General features: G+C 40.3%; 1 long non-coding RNA gene across 5 annotated transcripts; it reads right to left on the reverse strand.

Moving 5' to 3' along the window:
- LOC125580256 lies at positions 1–11351 on the reverse strand. Of its 5 annotated transcripts, none has more exons than XR_007318022.1 (5): positions 11085–11351; positions 9138–9945; positions 8889–9041; positions 518–598; positions 1–452 (listed from the first exon to the last, which is right to left on the reverse strand). It is a non-coding gene; the product is annotated as an uncharacterized LOC125580256 (long non-coding RNA). The 5 variants fall into 5 exon arrangements; XR_007318020.1 differs by lacking the exon at positions 11085–11351 and adding an exon at positions 10238–10587; XR_007318018.1 differs by lacking the exon at positions 11085–11351 and adding an exon at positions 10133–10585 and having other exon boundaries at positions 8895–9041.
- Positions 11352–14010: the final 2659 nt, after the last annotated feature.

The raw sequence follows: 14010 nt of genomic DNA on the forward strand, positions 1-14010 counted from the left end.
TAGAGGATTTAAAGGAACTTTTATTTATGAACATATAACGAATACCTTTCCCTTGTAACAACTACAACTAAAAGTTAAAACACAACCAGCAGCTGGTTTAATTTCAGGAAACAGTAGACAAAGTCAAAGTGGAAACATTTAAAAACAGAAATGCGAAAGAGTAGAGGTTGTCCATTCTGACCTTTGGCTCTCCTAAGCCTGTGAAGTTAAGTCACGTGTGGCTTCTTCCCTTCAACCTTCTCCTCCATTAGTGGTTCATTCTTAATTTCTTATCTGTTGATTTATCGAGACAGAACAGTTGGAAGAGCAGGGCCGACAGCACTTTCTTAAAGCATTCCAGCGTTATCACCATCAGGTATTTTCTCAGGCGATGCACTGTTAAACCTATCAGTAGGATTGGTTTTAACCGCTCCAGCTCCAAGCATGTCATCACCAGGCTGGTTATCCCTTCCCTGCAAAATAATTAATAAGACAAGAAGGCTAGTTGAGATCAGTTTATGTCGATAGTTGTACTTACATGACCTCCAAAGTCTGGAAGTGGTGGTCGGTAGTGGCTAAGTTGTTAAAAACACATACGTTATAAAGGATGTTGCTGTGTCTAAAAAGTTAACTAACAATCGTTAATCATACAAGTAAAGGAACCATATATAAAGGAGGTTGGCAAATCTATCCAAAACACTGACACCGACTGTAACACCCCCGAACCGTCCTAAGCATAGGTCGACCCACCGGCCAACAATCAAACAAGAACATGACCGACGGACGACCCACACCAAGGGTTGGAGATGAAAGGCCAACCGGCCAGCCAACAATCAAACAAGAACATGACTGACCGTCCAACCCAACACCATGGTCCGGAAGCGCTACGTGACGGGCTAGGGACAATCCGGTCAGAGTCACAAACTTTACTCCACGACCTAGACCAGTTCATCCACTAACTCGTCCCGCTGCGTCAAGGCATAAGGCTTTGCAACCCATACCTAGAGTTAGCGTTTTCCGTTAGATCAAGGCCTAAGGCTTTTCAACCCGTACCTCGACCTAACGTTGTGTTAGACCGGACTAGTCAAATATCAGAGTACTCATGAAGCGCATATAAAACAATTACTTTATTGATTCGAGAAATATCCATACATTGATATAATTCGAGACCGGTCCCGGCCTAATGCCAAATCGAGTCAACTAAACACAAATCCACAATACCGTTTACAAAAGGCATGAAAATCTACACCGGCGGTCCTAACGTCCAGCACCAAGCTATCCGATCATCCTTACCTAAAGCAACCTGCAAAAAGGACAACGGAGTTGGATGAGTAACCTAATGTTACTCAGTGAGCTGGCGGCCTCTACCCGCAACCTAGACTCTACCCAGACAACCCAAAATAACAATCAATCTAGCCCTAGCATGCAATAAAAGCTAAGGCTAAGCAAACCGTTACTAAGTTAGACTTGGCCTCCTGCCATGATCTAGCTTCAAGTAACGGGAACCTGCATAAAAACAAGTCAACAACCAATCCCTAGTTAACCATATATACGCCTGAGTTCAGTACTCATGTAGTGTTAGACACTTAGACTATACAAGTATCACTAGTCGATCGACCAACAATCAAACAAGAACATGATCGGCCAACCAATGATACAGCATAGCTTTAATATCCACCACCCTTCACAAGCAATCACTCAAACACATATAGGCCAACGTCAGGCCTACACTAACAAAATACACATCAAGCCTAATCCGGTACCTAAGCCAGACTTAGGACTTAATGTCAGAACCTGCAAGCAAATCAATCAACCACAAACACAATCACACTAATAAGACTATGAGTAACTACGACTCGATCTAACTCGTAACACCGTATATCGGTGCTACACTATCTCGAGGGTTCCTCACCCTCAAGATGACACAATAAAACTAACTCGACACACTATTCTAACTCTAGACTCAATACTCTAACATGGGCCCTGGTGACTTCGTGTTCCTCCTCTCTATCGGAAATATCCTATCTCCCTACCACAAAGGCCAGAAGAAGGAACTTTCAACCGACCGCGGCCCACAGTCCTTCGGGTCACCGCGCGACAGCCCACAGTCCTTCGGGTCACTGTCCCATTACACCGTCGTGTAATACTCAGCCATAGTACATGACACCGTTCGTCTGAGTCTTCCCGATCCAGCGAATAAGGGGTTTCCTTGAACCCGCTGGGTACGAGGCCGAGGAAACACTAATCACCCCTACACAAGCCTAGTATGGGCGGGTTACGCACATACTGTCGGCACCACTCACAACAAAACAAACTCAATCTAGAACCTAACCTAAAGCCAAAGTTCCAGATCCTAACTAGACACTCGACTCTACAACACAAACCAATAGTACCAGTAGTCCGGCCTATATGGCCTAAGACCCTTAGTACTAACTACTAAACAATAATATCAATACTAAACAATACAATCAAACCGTTACCCAGATAGTCCAGCCTCCCGCTGAGAAACTATCTTTAAAGATATCGGGAACCTGCACTCAATAATATCAACACGCAATAATAGAAAACATGATGCATCCTAGCCCTAGTCCTAGTCAGGTTATTAACTCAGTCTTAATTCCATTCATCTCAGCTTAGCCCTTGCTAAACTGAGTCCGGTTCCATAAATAAAATAACCCTAAGGACTCTACCATTCAATAGCGTGATCATTCTACTCTATATGCAAACTCGATCTACCCTAAATTCCAAGTGGAATTCAAACAAACCAACTCACAGTGTTCTAGGCGAGAAGCCGCTGGTTGATCGTAGAGGACTTGGCCAAAACCCAAGGAACGCCTTGACTAGACTGGACTGGACTGATCTTGACTTGGACATAACCTCGGCTTCATCATGAAGAAACTGACACGTCTGGACAGACTGATCTGGACAGAATCTCCTTTAGATGCTGGACAGTTCTTCGGACATTTCGGCGGAGTATCGAGGAGAACTTCGACTGATCTGAACCCATGGAACTGAACTAATCTTGGACAGCACCTCCACTTAATTGTAGGAGAATATGACTGGCTTGGACGGATTGAATTGGACAGAGCTTCCGCGTCACAATCGTAGAGAATCGCCGATTGGACGGAACTGGCCTTCTCGGTGGAGTATCGGTCTTCAGAATCGACCATACTCTAGAATCGATCACTTCCTTTCTCTCTCTCTCTCTCTCTCTATAGCCACGTTGACTTGACTCCAATCTGATCTGATCTTCACTTGATTGACCTTCAGTTGGACAGAACCTTCTCAAGGCGATGACTCGAAATCAATAGAGAACTGATCTCGAAAACTCTCTAAAACTCTCGAAATAGCTCGGAATCACTTGCTTTCTTTTTCTACTTTTCTCTCAAGGTTTTAGCTTGGTTTGGACAGGTCTGGATGTGATGAAATGAGCTGGGGTCGTGGGGTTTATATAGGATGCAGCAACCAATCAGAAACAAGCCGTGTGGCAGCCCGTGTGTCGCTTCGCATGGCTCCGGACGCATGCGTTGCGGCACCTCGTGCTCCACATGTCTGATGGCATGACCAGGACATCATGCAGAGTGACACCATGCCCTCCAGATGTCTGATCCACGGCCTGAACTCATCCAGATTGACACTCAGCGCACACATGTCGCTCAGCATGCTCCGATCGCAGGTTTCGCGGCACCTCGTGCTTCTGGGTGTCAATCAGCATGCTGTGCTCTCCTGGGCTTCAACACCTCCTGCTTCCCTTGCCACATACCATGCCAGGCAGGTTACATCACGTCCTTATCTCATAGATAAAGCCAGCTCGAGCTTCTCGGTCCATTCGACTGATTTCGACCCTTCCGGTGAATTTTCGTCCCGCGATCAATCCCGAATATTTTTCTACGCCCGTTCTGATGAGATGAATATTTTTAATAAACTCCAAGTGAATCCTGACCTTGATGGAAAATATTTCCCGAGCCTCCGGCTTCCTCGAAAAATCGATAATACCAAAATTAGGGTTTTCGCCCAACTTCGGGTTTTCCCGTCGTGCTTCAATCCCGTCGTGCTTGCTTCCCGTCCTGCTTAATTCCCGTCCTGCTTCCGACTTATAATGTCTTCAGAAAAATATTTTACTGATACAAAGATATTCTGAGAAAACTTCGCGATGAAGAAACGTCAATCTTCAAAAACGTCGAGCTTCTAAACCGTCGTGCTTCAAAAATGTGATTCTTCCAAAACTGCCGTCTGATCAATCTAAGACATTTCTAACAATGGTAGAGCAGCTTATCTCAACTCATGCTTCACTCACGATCCATTCTTCGACCTTCTCGTACTTCAAATTTCCCGATCGATCTGTATTGCCCGCGACTGAACCACTACAAAGATACTCGACCACTCTTTTCTTTTCTTCTTTTTTTTTTTTTAACGGGTTTCTACATTCTCCCCCCCTTAATAGAATTCGTCCTCGAATTCTTAGTTGCGAAATTGCTCGTCTTCACAACATTCTCCAAGCGTCTCCATAACCTCTTTACTCTGTCCACAACTGTTCCTTGAGTGTCCTCCTCAAGGTCTCCACAATCGTCTTCATATCTCTTGACTTGAATGATCACTGTGTCTTCTTCTTAGTTTTTACTTTGCTGCCCAACTAATTTCCCATGATACGATCTTGCCAATCTGCGCCTCTGATTACTCCAACCATTTCCTCGATCTCTCATTTACCAGATACTGATGAAGTCCTTCCCCAATGAAGTCTTGTTTCCTCCCATCTGTCCAGTCCATACCACTGTCCAATTCTCTGAATCTGCCTCCACTCTTTCGCTTCGGGTTTGGGTTTGGCCTCGAACTCTCTCCACTTTAAGGTTTTCATCCCTTAAAGTACCGATCAACAAACGCACTTACTCGCTGCAACTCAAAAGAACACCTAACATGCAAGTTAGTAGACAATTAATCAAATAATCTACTAACCTAGCAAATACTAACAATGCAACCTAACCGCAATTCTAACCAGCAACCTAACAGTGCTACCCAAGCAACCTAGCAATTCTAGATTCCACTATCTCAATCCTAATTTCCTAAAACCACAAATCCTATCGCTGGACGTGACCGGTTTCCCTAATGCCTTTTGTGACTCATTTTGACTCGATAAATATTTAAAACCGATTAAATCATGAGTTCCGGAAGCATGGACGAAACCATGCTCTGATACCACCTTTGTAACACCCCCGAACCGTCCTAAGCATAGGTCGACCCACCGGCCAACAATCAAACAAGAACATGACCGACGGACGACCCACACCAAGGGTTGGAGATGAAAGGCCAACCGGCCAGCCAACAATCAAACAAGAACATGACTGACCGTCCAACCCAACACCATGGTCCGGAAGCGCTACGTGACGGGCTAGGGACAATCCGGTCAGAGTCACAAACTTTACTCCATGACCTAGACCAGTTCATCCACTAACTCGTCCCGCTGCGTCAAGGCATAAGGCTTTGCAACCCATACCTAGAGTTAGCGTTTTCCGTTAGATCAAGGCCTAAGGCTTTTCAACCCGTACCTCGACCTAACGTTGTGTTAGACCGGACTAGTCAAATATCAGAGTACTCATGAAGCGCATATAAAACAATTACTTTATTGATTCGAGAAATATCCATACATTGATATAATTCGAGACCGGTCCCGGCCTAATGCCAAATCGAGTCAACTAAACACAAATCCACAATACCGTTTACAAAAGGCATGAAAATCTACACCGGCGGTCCTAACGTCCAGCACCAAGCTATCCGATCATCCTTACCTAAAGCAACCTGCAAAAAGGACAACGGAGTTGGATGAGTAACCTAATGTTACTCAGTGAGCTGGCGGCCTCTACCCGCAACCTAGACTCTACCCAGACAACCCAAAATAACAATCAATCTAGCCCTAGCATGCAATAAAAGCTAAGGCTAAGCAAACCGTTACTAAGTTAGACTTGGCCTCCTGCCATGATCTAGCTTCAAGTAACGGGAACCTGCATAAAAACAAGTCAACAACCAATCCCTAGTTAACCATATATACGCCTGAGTTCAGTACTCATGTAGTGTTAGACACTTAGACTATACAAGTATCACTAGTCGATCGACCAACAATCAAACAAGAACATGATCGGCCAACCAATGATACAGCATAGCTTTAATATCCACCACCCTTCACAAGCAATCACTCAAACACATATAGGCCAACGTCAGGCCTACACTAACAAAATACACATCAAGCCTAATCCGGTACCTAAGCCAGACTTAGGACTTAATGTCAGAACCTGCAAGCAAATCAATCAACCACAAACACAATCACACTAATAAGACTATGAGTAACTACGACTCGATCTAACTCGTAACACCGTATATCGGTGCTACACTATCTCGAGGGTTCCTCACCCTCAAGATGACACAATAAAACTAACTCGACACACTATTCTAACTCTAGACTCAATACTCTAACATGGGCCCTGGTGACTTCGTGTTCCTCCTCTCTATCGGCAATATCCTATCTCCCTACCACAAAGGCCAGAAGAAGGAACTTTCAACCGACCGCGGCCCACAGTCCTTCGGGTCACCGCGCGACAGCCCACAGTCCTTCGGGTCACTGTCCCATTACACCGTCGTGTAATACTCAGCCATAGTACATGACACCGTTCGTCTGAGTCTTCCCGATCCAGCGAATAAGGGGTTTCCTTGAACCCGCTGGGTACGAGGCCGAGGAAACACTAATCACCCCTACACAAGCCTAGTATGGGCGGGTTACGCACATACTGTCGGCACCACTCACAACAAAACAAACTCAATCTAGAACCTAACCTAAAGCCAAAGTTCCAGATCCTAACTAGACACTCGACTCTACAACACAAACCAATAGTACCAGTAGTCCGGCCTATATGGCCTAAGACCCTTAGTACTAACTACTAAACAATAATATCAATACTAAACAATACAATCAAACCGTTACCCAGATAGTCCAGCCTCCCGCTGAGAAACTATCTTTAAAGATATCGGGAACCTGCACTCAATAATATCAACACGCAATAATAGAAAACATGATGCATCCTAGCCCTAGTCCTAGTCAGGTTATTAACTCAGTCTTAATTCCATTCATCTCAGCTTAGCCCTTGCTAAACTGAGTCCGGTTCCATAAATAAAATAACCCTAAGGACTCTACCATTCAATAGCGTGATCATTCTACTCTATATGCAAACTCGATCTACCCTAAATTCCAAGTGGAATTCAAACAAACCAACTCACAGTGTTCTAGGCGAGAAGCCGCTGGTTGATCGTAGAGGACTTGGCCAAAACCCAAGGAACGCCTTGACTGGACTGGACTGGACTGATCTTGACTTGGACATAACCTCGGCTTCATCATGAAGAAACTGACACGTCTGGACAGACTGATCTGGACAGAATCTCCTTTAGATGCTGGACAGTTCTTCGGACATTTCGGCGGAGTATCGAGGAGAACTTCGACTGATCTGAACCCATGGAACTGAACTAATCTTGGACAGCACCTCCACTTAATTGTAGGAGAATATGACTGGCTTGGACGGATTGAATTGGACAGAGCTTCCGCGTCACAATCGTAGAGAATCGCCGATTGGACGGAACTGGCCTTCTCGGTGGAGTATCGGTCTTCAGAATCGACCATACTCTAGAATCGATCACTTCCTTTCTCTCTCTCTCTCTCTATAGCCACGTTGACTTGACTCCCATCTGATCTGATCTTCACTTGATTGACCTTCAGTTGGACAGAACCTTCTCAAGGCGATGACTCGAAATCAATAGAGAACTGATCTCGAAAACTCTCTAAAACTCTCGAAATAGCTCGGAATCACTTGCTTTCTTTTTCTACTTTTCTCTCAAGGTTTTAGCTTGGTTTGGACAGGTCTGGATGTGATGAAATGAGCTGGGGTCGTGGGGTTTATATAGGATGCAGCAACCAATCAGAAACAAGCCGTGTGGCAGCCCGTGTGTCGCTTCGCATGGCTCCGGACGCATGCGTTGCGGCACCTCGTGCTCCACATGTCTGATGGCATGACCAGGACATCATGCAGAGTGACACCATGCCCTCCAGATGTCTGATCCACGGCCTAACCTCATCCAGATTGACACTCAGCGCACACATGTCGCTCAGCATGCTCCGATCGCAGGTTTCGCGGCACCTCGTGCTTCTGGGTGTCAATCAGCATGCTGTGCTCTCCTGGGCTTCAACACCTCCTGCTTCCCTTGCCACATACCATGCCAGGCAGGTTACATCACGTCCTTATCTCATAGATAAAGCCAGCTCGAGCTTCTCAGTCCATTCGACTGATTTCGACCCTTCCGGTGAATTTTCGTCCCGCGATCAATCCCGAATATTTTTCTACGCCCGTTCTGATGAGATGAATATTTTTAATAAACTCCAAGTGAATCCTGACCTTGATGGAAAATATTTCCCGAGCCTCCGGCTTCCTCGAAAAATCGATAATACCAAAATTAGGGTTTTCGCCCAACTTCGGGTTTTCCCGTCGTGCTTCAATCCCGTCGTGCTTGCTTCCCGTCCTGCTTAATTCCCGTCCTGCTTCCGACTTATAATGTCTTCAGAAAAATATTTTACTGATACAAAGATATTCTGAGAAAACTTCGCGATGAAGAAACGTCAATCTTCAAAAACGTCGAGCTTCTAAACCGTCGTGCTTCAAAAATGTGATTCTTCCAAAACTGCCGTCTGATCAATCTAAGACATTTCTAACAATGGTAGAGCAGCTTATCTCAACTCATGCTTCACTCACGATCCATTCTTCGACCTTCTCGTACTTCAAATTTCCCGATCGATCTGTATTGCCCGCGACTGAACCACTACAAAAATACTCGACCACTCTTTTCTTTTCTTCTTTTTTTTTTTAACGGGTTTCTACACCGACGTTTGGCCTCTGCAATTTCCTTGCGCCAATCAACGTTCAACTCATACAAAAGAACTTGAGGATTCGCCATGGTTTTCGACGCTCTGGAATATAGTATGATATGGAAGAAGATGTTCAAAGTTTCATTCTCTCAATGTGCGTAAATACCTTCAGTGCCCACAAAAGAATAAAAGTTACAAAAGAAACAAAAACGTGGTGGGTCTATCAAACATTAAAAGAAATACAAAAGCTTTTATTGCTTACAACTATATTTGGATGTGAGTGATTCTTGAGAAGCTTAACTTTCTTTTCCAGCTTCTGAATATGATGAACAAAAGTAGGAAAGTCATGAATAAATCAAATCATTGTAGAGAAAAAATAACTAAGATAATATGATGAAAGAGAAGTCGGAGGACAATATCAACAAAGAAACATGTATGTTTATTAGCAACTAAAATCCAGTCAATAAAAACACAATAATAACGCTAGAGTAAACACCCAAAAAAATTATAGAATACGTGAGTAATTAAACAAATTAAGGTGATGAGATGTAGAACGAATGAGCTTGGAGAGCCCACAGATCACCGAAAAACTCATCATAAGAATCAAACTTCAGGGAGAGAGGGGAATTTTAAAACAAATTGCAGAGTAAAATTACAGTATTCAAAATGAGACAGTTTTCAAATTAACCTGTTTGACGACGAGAAACTCTCCAGAATCGAGATTAATAGCAATTGAACAGGCAAGAGAGATTGTTAGCCTAATATAAGTTGATTTGGAGTCCCAGTAATGAAAGCAGATCAAGTATCAAATTCAAAAGAGAAGTTGTACCTTTTGCTGGAGCTATTACTCAAAGTGAGATCCTTTCCACACATAAAAAATAATAAACCACAGAGAACTCAATTAATTAGGAAGTAATCAGCATGAGTGTAACAAAGGAAAAAAACACAACAAAACAAAACAAAGAGTGAAGCTTGGGCGGTAATCAATAAATATCATCGTTTGTTTCATATTTGTTTTGGGGTCATCAAACTCATCCTCATCGTAGACATAGAATCATATAAGGTCGCTCCTGAAAGCCAAAATCCACAAAGAACAAACAATCAGAAAATTAAAAAAACTGATATGTAAGAGAAATCATCTTATAGCTAACATATATATTTTTGTCTATCAAGCTAGCCGACAACAGCTAACATATATAGACTCGACAATCTAAAGACATGGATCTTTATATACTTCATTAGCTTCTTGTCGTCTACCTTCAATCTCTTGAGTCTCATGATCACACAACAAAACAGAAACCCTGGAAAGTGTTTCGACGGAATGAAGTGTAGAGCGGTGGGTATTAGATTTAGAAAGGAAACCTGATATATTGCTCGATTGCTGGTTAGGGCCTGAAGAAAATCAAAGCGAAAGGGGAGTTTTGGAAAGAGGTGACAGGAAAGGCTGAGCCATCGAGAAGGATATGAAGCGAGATGATAGACTACAGTTTTGATTAGAGAAAACGAAGCGTAGGAGAAAACGCATCTCAATACTGAATGACCTGTTTGTTGCCAAAGGTTTTGATTGGCTAAGCTTTTTGGACAGGTGTCAACAAAAGCCTCATGCTATGTACTGATGTGGAGGGCTGAGGTGAGAGAAAACTCAGCTTTATTATTATAGATACTGTATGAATTCATCTTCATTGAAGATTAATATTTCTTCTCTTAACAATTATTATTAATTTCTAATAATGCGATTACTTCATTAACTAAATCAGATGATTTGTTTGTTTTTTTTTTAAATTACAGAAGGGTCAGTTAAGCATTCTCTGTATTGAATGACTCAGTTAGGTCCAAAATAGCATTCCTTCATGCAATAACACTGTTTGTAGAAATTCATATTTGTAGACTTAGGGTGTAATTGGTGATCAAGGAATGAAAGGAATGAAAGAGAATAATACATTTTTTATTTTCCTAATTTTTTTTCCATTTACAAGGAATTATTTTTTATTTGCATTCCTTCTCATTCTTTCTATTTTAGAGGAATATAGAACAAATTTGTTCCTACTAAAATTGATAAAGAATCATTTTTCTTTTCATTCCTCTAATATTATTCCTATGTATTTTTTTCCCTACTCATTCCTAATATTCACACACACGTTGGACCCTTAATAAAACAAAATTGCGGATGTTTGGATATATCTAGACCGCACCCCCGCGACCCACTCACCTCCACCGCCTCTAGAGGTTCTCCGACTCAGCTCCATCTGCCATCCTCAAAGGAGACCGAAAACCGAGAGTCAGACCGCCGAAGGTCCAGATATAAGGAGACCAACCCCTCCACGTCATGTTATCACCAAGATTAAACCCGAAACTGTCGTGTCACTTCCACCGAAGAACACTCGACCACCATGAGCAAGAAGAAAAGAGCCGGAGAGAGCTTGGGGTATGCGCCATCACCGATCCCTCAGATCTGATGCATGTAGCTATAGATCCGGCCAAATCCTTACCACCACCGTGCAAACACCACTGCTACCGCCTTGAAAAGCTCCACCCTCAAGCCACCGTCTCAGGTATCGAAAAGCGGAAGAGAAGAGACGAAGAAGAGAGCCCTCTCACACGGAATCTGGCCGAGGCCGGTTGCCGGAGAAGCGTAACTTAGAGCACCATAAATTGCCTTTTTTAAGGGGGAGGAAGGAGAGAGAAGTGACTAATCTAATATGTAAAAAAAAAATTAAGAAAACGGAGTGTAGCTACGATGCCCCGCCCATAGACCTGGAATGTATTGTGATTCGGGCTGTATTTTACGAGTTGAAGAAATTAATTTCAGAGGTTGTGGACACTCAATGCTACCGTGAAGGGGATCAGTAGAAAGCAATTGATTCGACATGCGAAACTAGATGGAAAATAATAAATATGAAACAAATGTATTCTAATTCCCATTAACTTTTATCAAAAAAAAACCCCATTAACTTGGTCCAAGTCCCATAGAATTTAGAGAATTTCGGTTAGTTTTGTACCACCACGAGTTTTCCAAAGCATATGTTATCCTCACTTTCGATTATATGAGTTTTGTGCTTTCAATACTTTTATATTTCATAAAGTTTTTACAATAACCATAAACAATAACTGAAGTGAAAAAAAGAAGAAGGAAGTTCTAAAACTGAAACAGTAAACCATCTATCTTATTAAAACTCAAGTACAAATTGGAGTGTTTGGAGACTTGAATATGACTTTTAAAAATTTGGAGTGTTTGGAAATGGATTGCAGTCTTTTAAAAAAATATTTTTGTTTGAAAACAGGATAGTAGTATTAAAAAAAAAAGTAATGGGCTTATGTTTTTTTAAAAATTGAAAGTTATCTAGGCCACTTTTAAAATATACCAAATGGATCAATCTAATTCCCTAAAAAAATTTTTTTAAACTAACCATAAAACAAAATTTAAACTTTATATACATATTTCAAATCAAAATAATAATTCAAATTTGATTTATATCAAAAATTGATTCAAAAATATACATATATTCAAAAATGGATTTTTACTAAACTATTTTTTCAATAACCATTATAAAAAAATATGTCAATATATATAAGAAAAAATATAATATAAAGCCCATTTGAAATACCAACTCAAATTATGGTTTTCATATTTCATATTAAGTTTTAAAAATATAATATATGTAATTATTTATATGATGGTATGTATAAAATCTATTAATTATATGATTACTTTATGATGGTACATATAAAATACGATTAATTATATGATAAAATACGATATATAATAATGACTAGGGATGGGCTTTTTGGATACCCATACGTTTTAGTTTTGTTCTGATCGGTTGTATTTTGAGTTTTCGGGGTCAAAGATTTCAGCCTTATTAGAATGTTTCTAAATTTTGGTTTGAGTTCGATTGGATCTTTGCGGGTTTGGTTTGGTTTGGATAACTAATTTAAATTATTTTTAAAGTCTTAAATCATTATATATTTTAAATTTCTCAAAATGTAATAAATAATAATATATTACGTATAATTTGAATAACATATGTCATAATACTTAAGCTTAACATATCAATTGGCTTGATTTAAAATTTTGGATACGAAATCAATAATTATTTTAAGTATTTTTGGTGATTTGAGTATACTTTAACTATTTCAGATATTTACTTTTGACTATCTATATATATTTTCAAGTATTTAAACCAATTTAAAAGTATCATTTTTTGATGTTTTATATACGTTAAATCTAAAAATAATTAATATATATAAGTATATAAATCTATTTTTAGATAAATTCGGATACCAAATACTTCGTTCGGATCAGATTCGGTTCTCTAAATAACAAAATTTTGAATAATTAGAATATTTAATCAATTTATGTTTGGGTTTGGTAACTATATCTTTGGATCCGGTATCGGTTATGTTCCTCGGATTCATTTTTCCAAATCCTAATAATTACATGAAAAACAAATATCAACATATTTTTCAAATATACACCGCGCGCCTGCGCGGGTCAAAATCTAGTAACTTTTTATTTGAAAAACACTTAGAATGTTAGTTTTTTTCAAAACACATAATAACATTAGAGAACATTTTACAAACTCTAGGATCATAACTATTTTTTCTGTAATTCATGTTAGTACCATTACAAACTTCTCTTTATCTATATTTATAATCATTCCATCTGGAAGATATTAAATCTTTTCTAGAAATGGCCAACCACTTAATTCAATGGAAAAAATGCCGGTAGTTTTCTTCACATGTTCACTGTTTTTTTGGACTGTTCCGAGAATTTAAAAGTTTTTATTCTATTTTATATTTTATCTAAAATATAAATTTGAAATATAAATTTCTTTAATTTTCTTTTATTTTTTTTGGAGTAGAAATAAGTTTATCCATAAAAAAACAATGTTTTTATTTTTTGGTCATTACTTAATTTTTTACAAAATATTTTGGTACTTTGGATACCGATCGGGTCTTGGTAGGTTCCGAATGCAACAGTGACCCGTAGGTCCAAAAACCACAATAGGTTTTTTTTCTCTTGGTCTTGAAACGACCTGTATTTTTGTTTGGGTCAGTTTGGTTTTGTTTTTTTTTAGATCCATATAAAATGCATCTAACCTAAGAGGGAGTTACATAAAAATATGCATACAAAA

This window comes from Brassica napus, chromosome A2, assembly GCF_020379485.1.
Source record: "Brassica napus cultivar Da-Ae chromosome A2, Da-Ae, whole genome shotgun sequence".
In the NCBI taxonomy this organism is placed as follows: Eukaryota; Viridiplantae; Streptophyta; class Magnoliopsida; order Brassicales; family Brassicaceae; genus Brassica; species Brassica napus.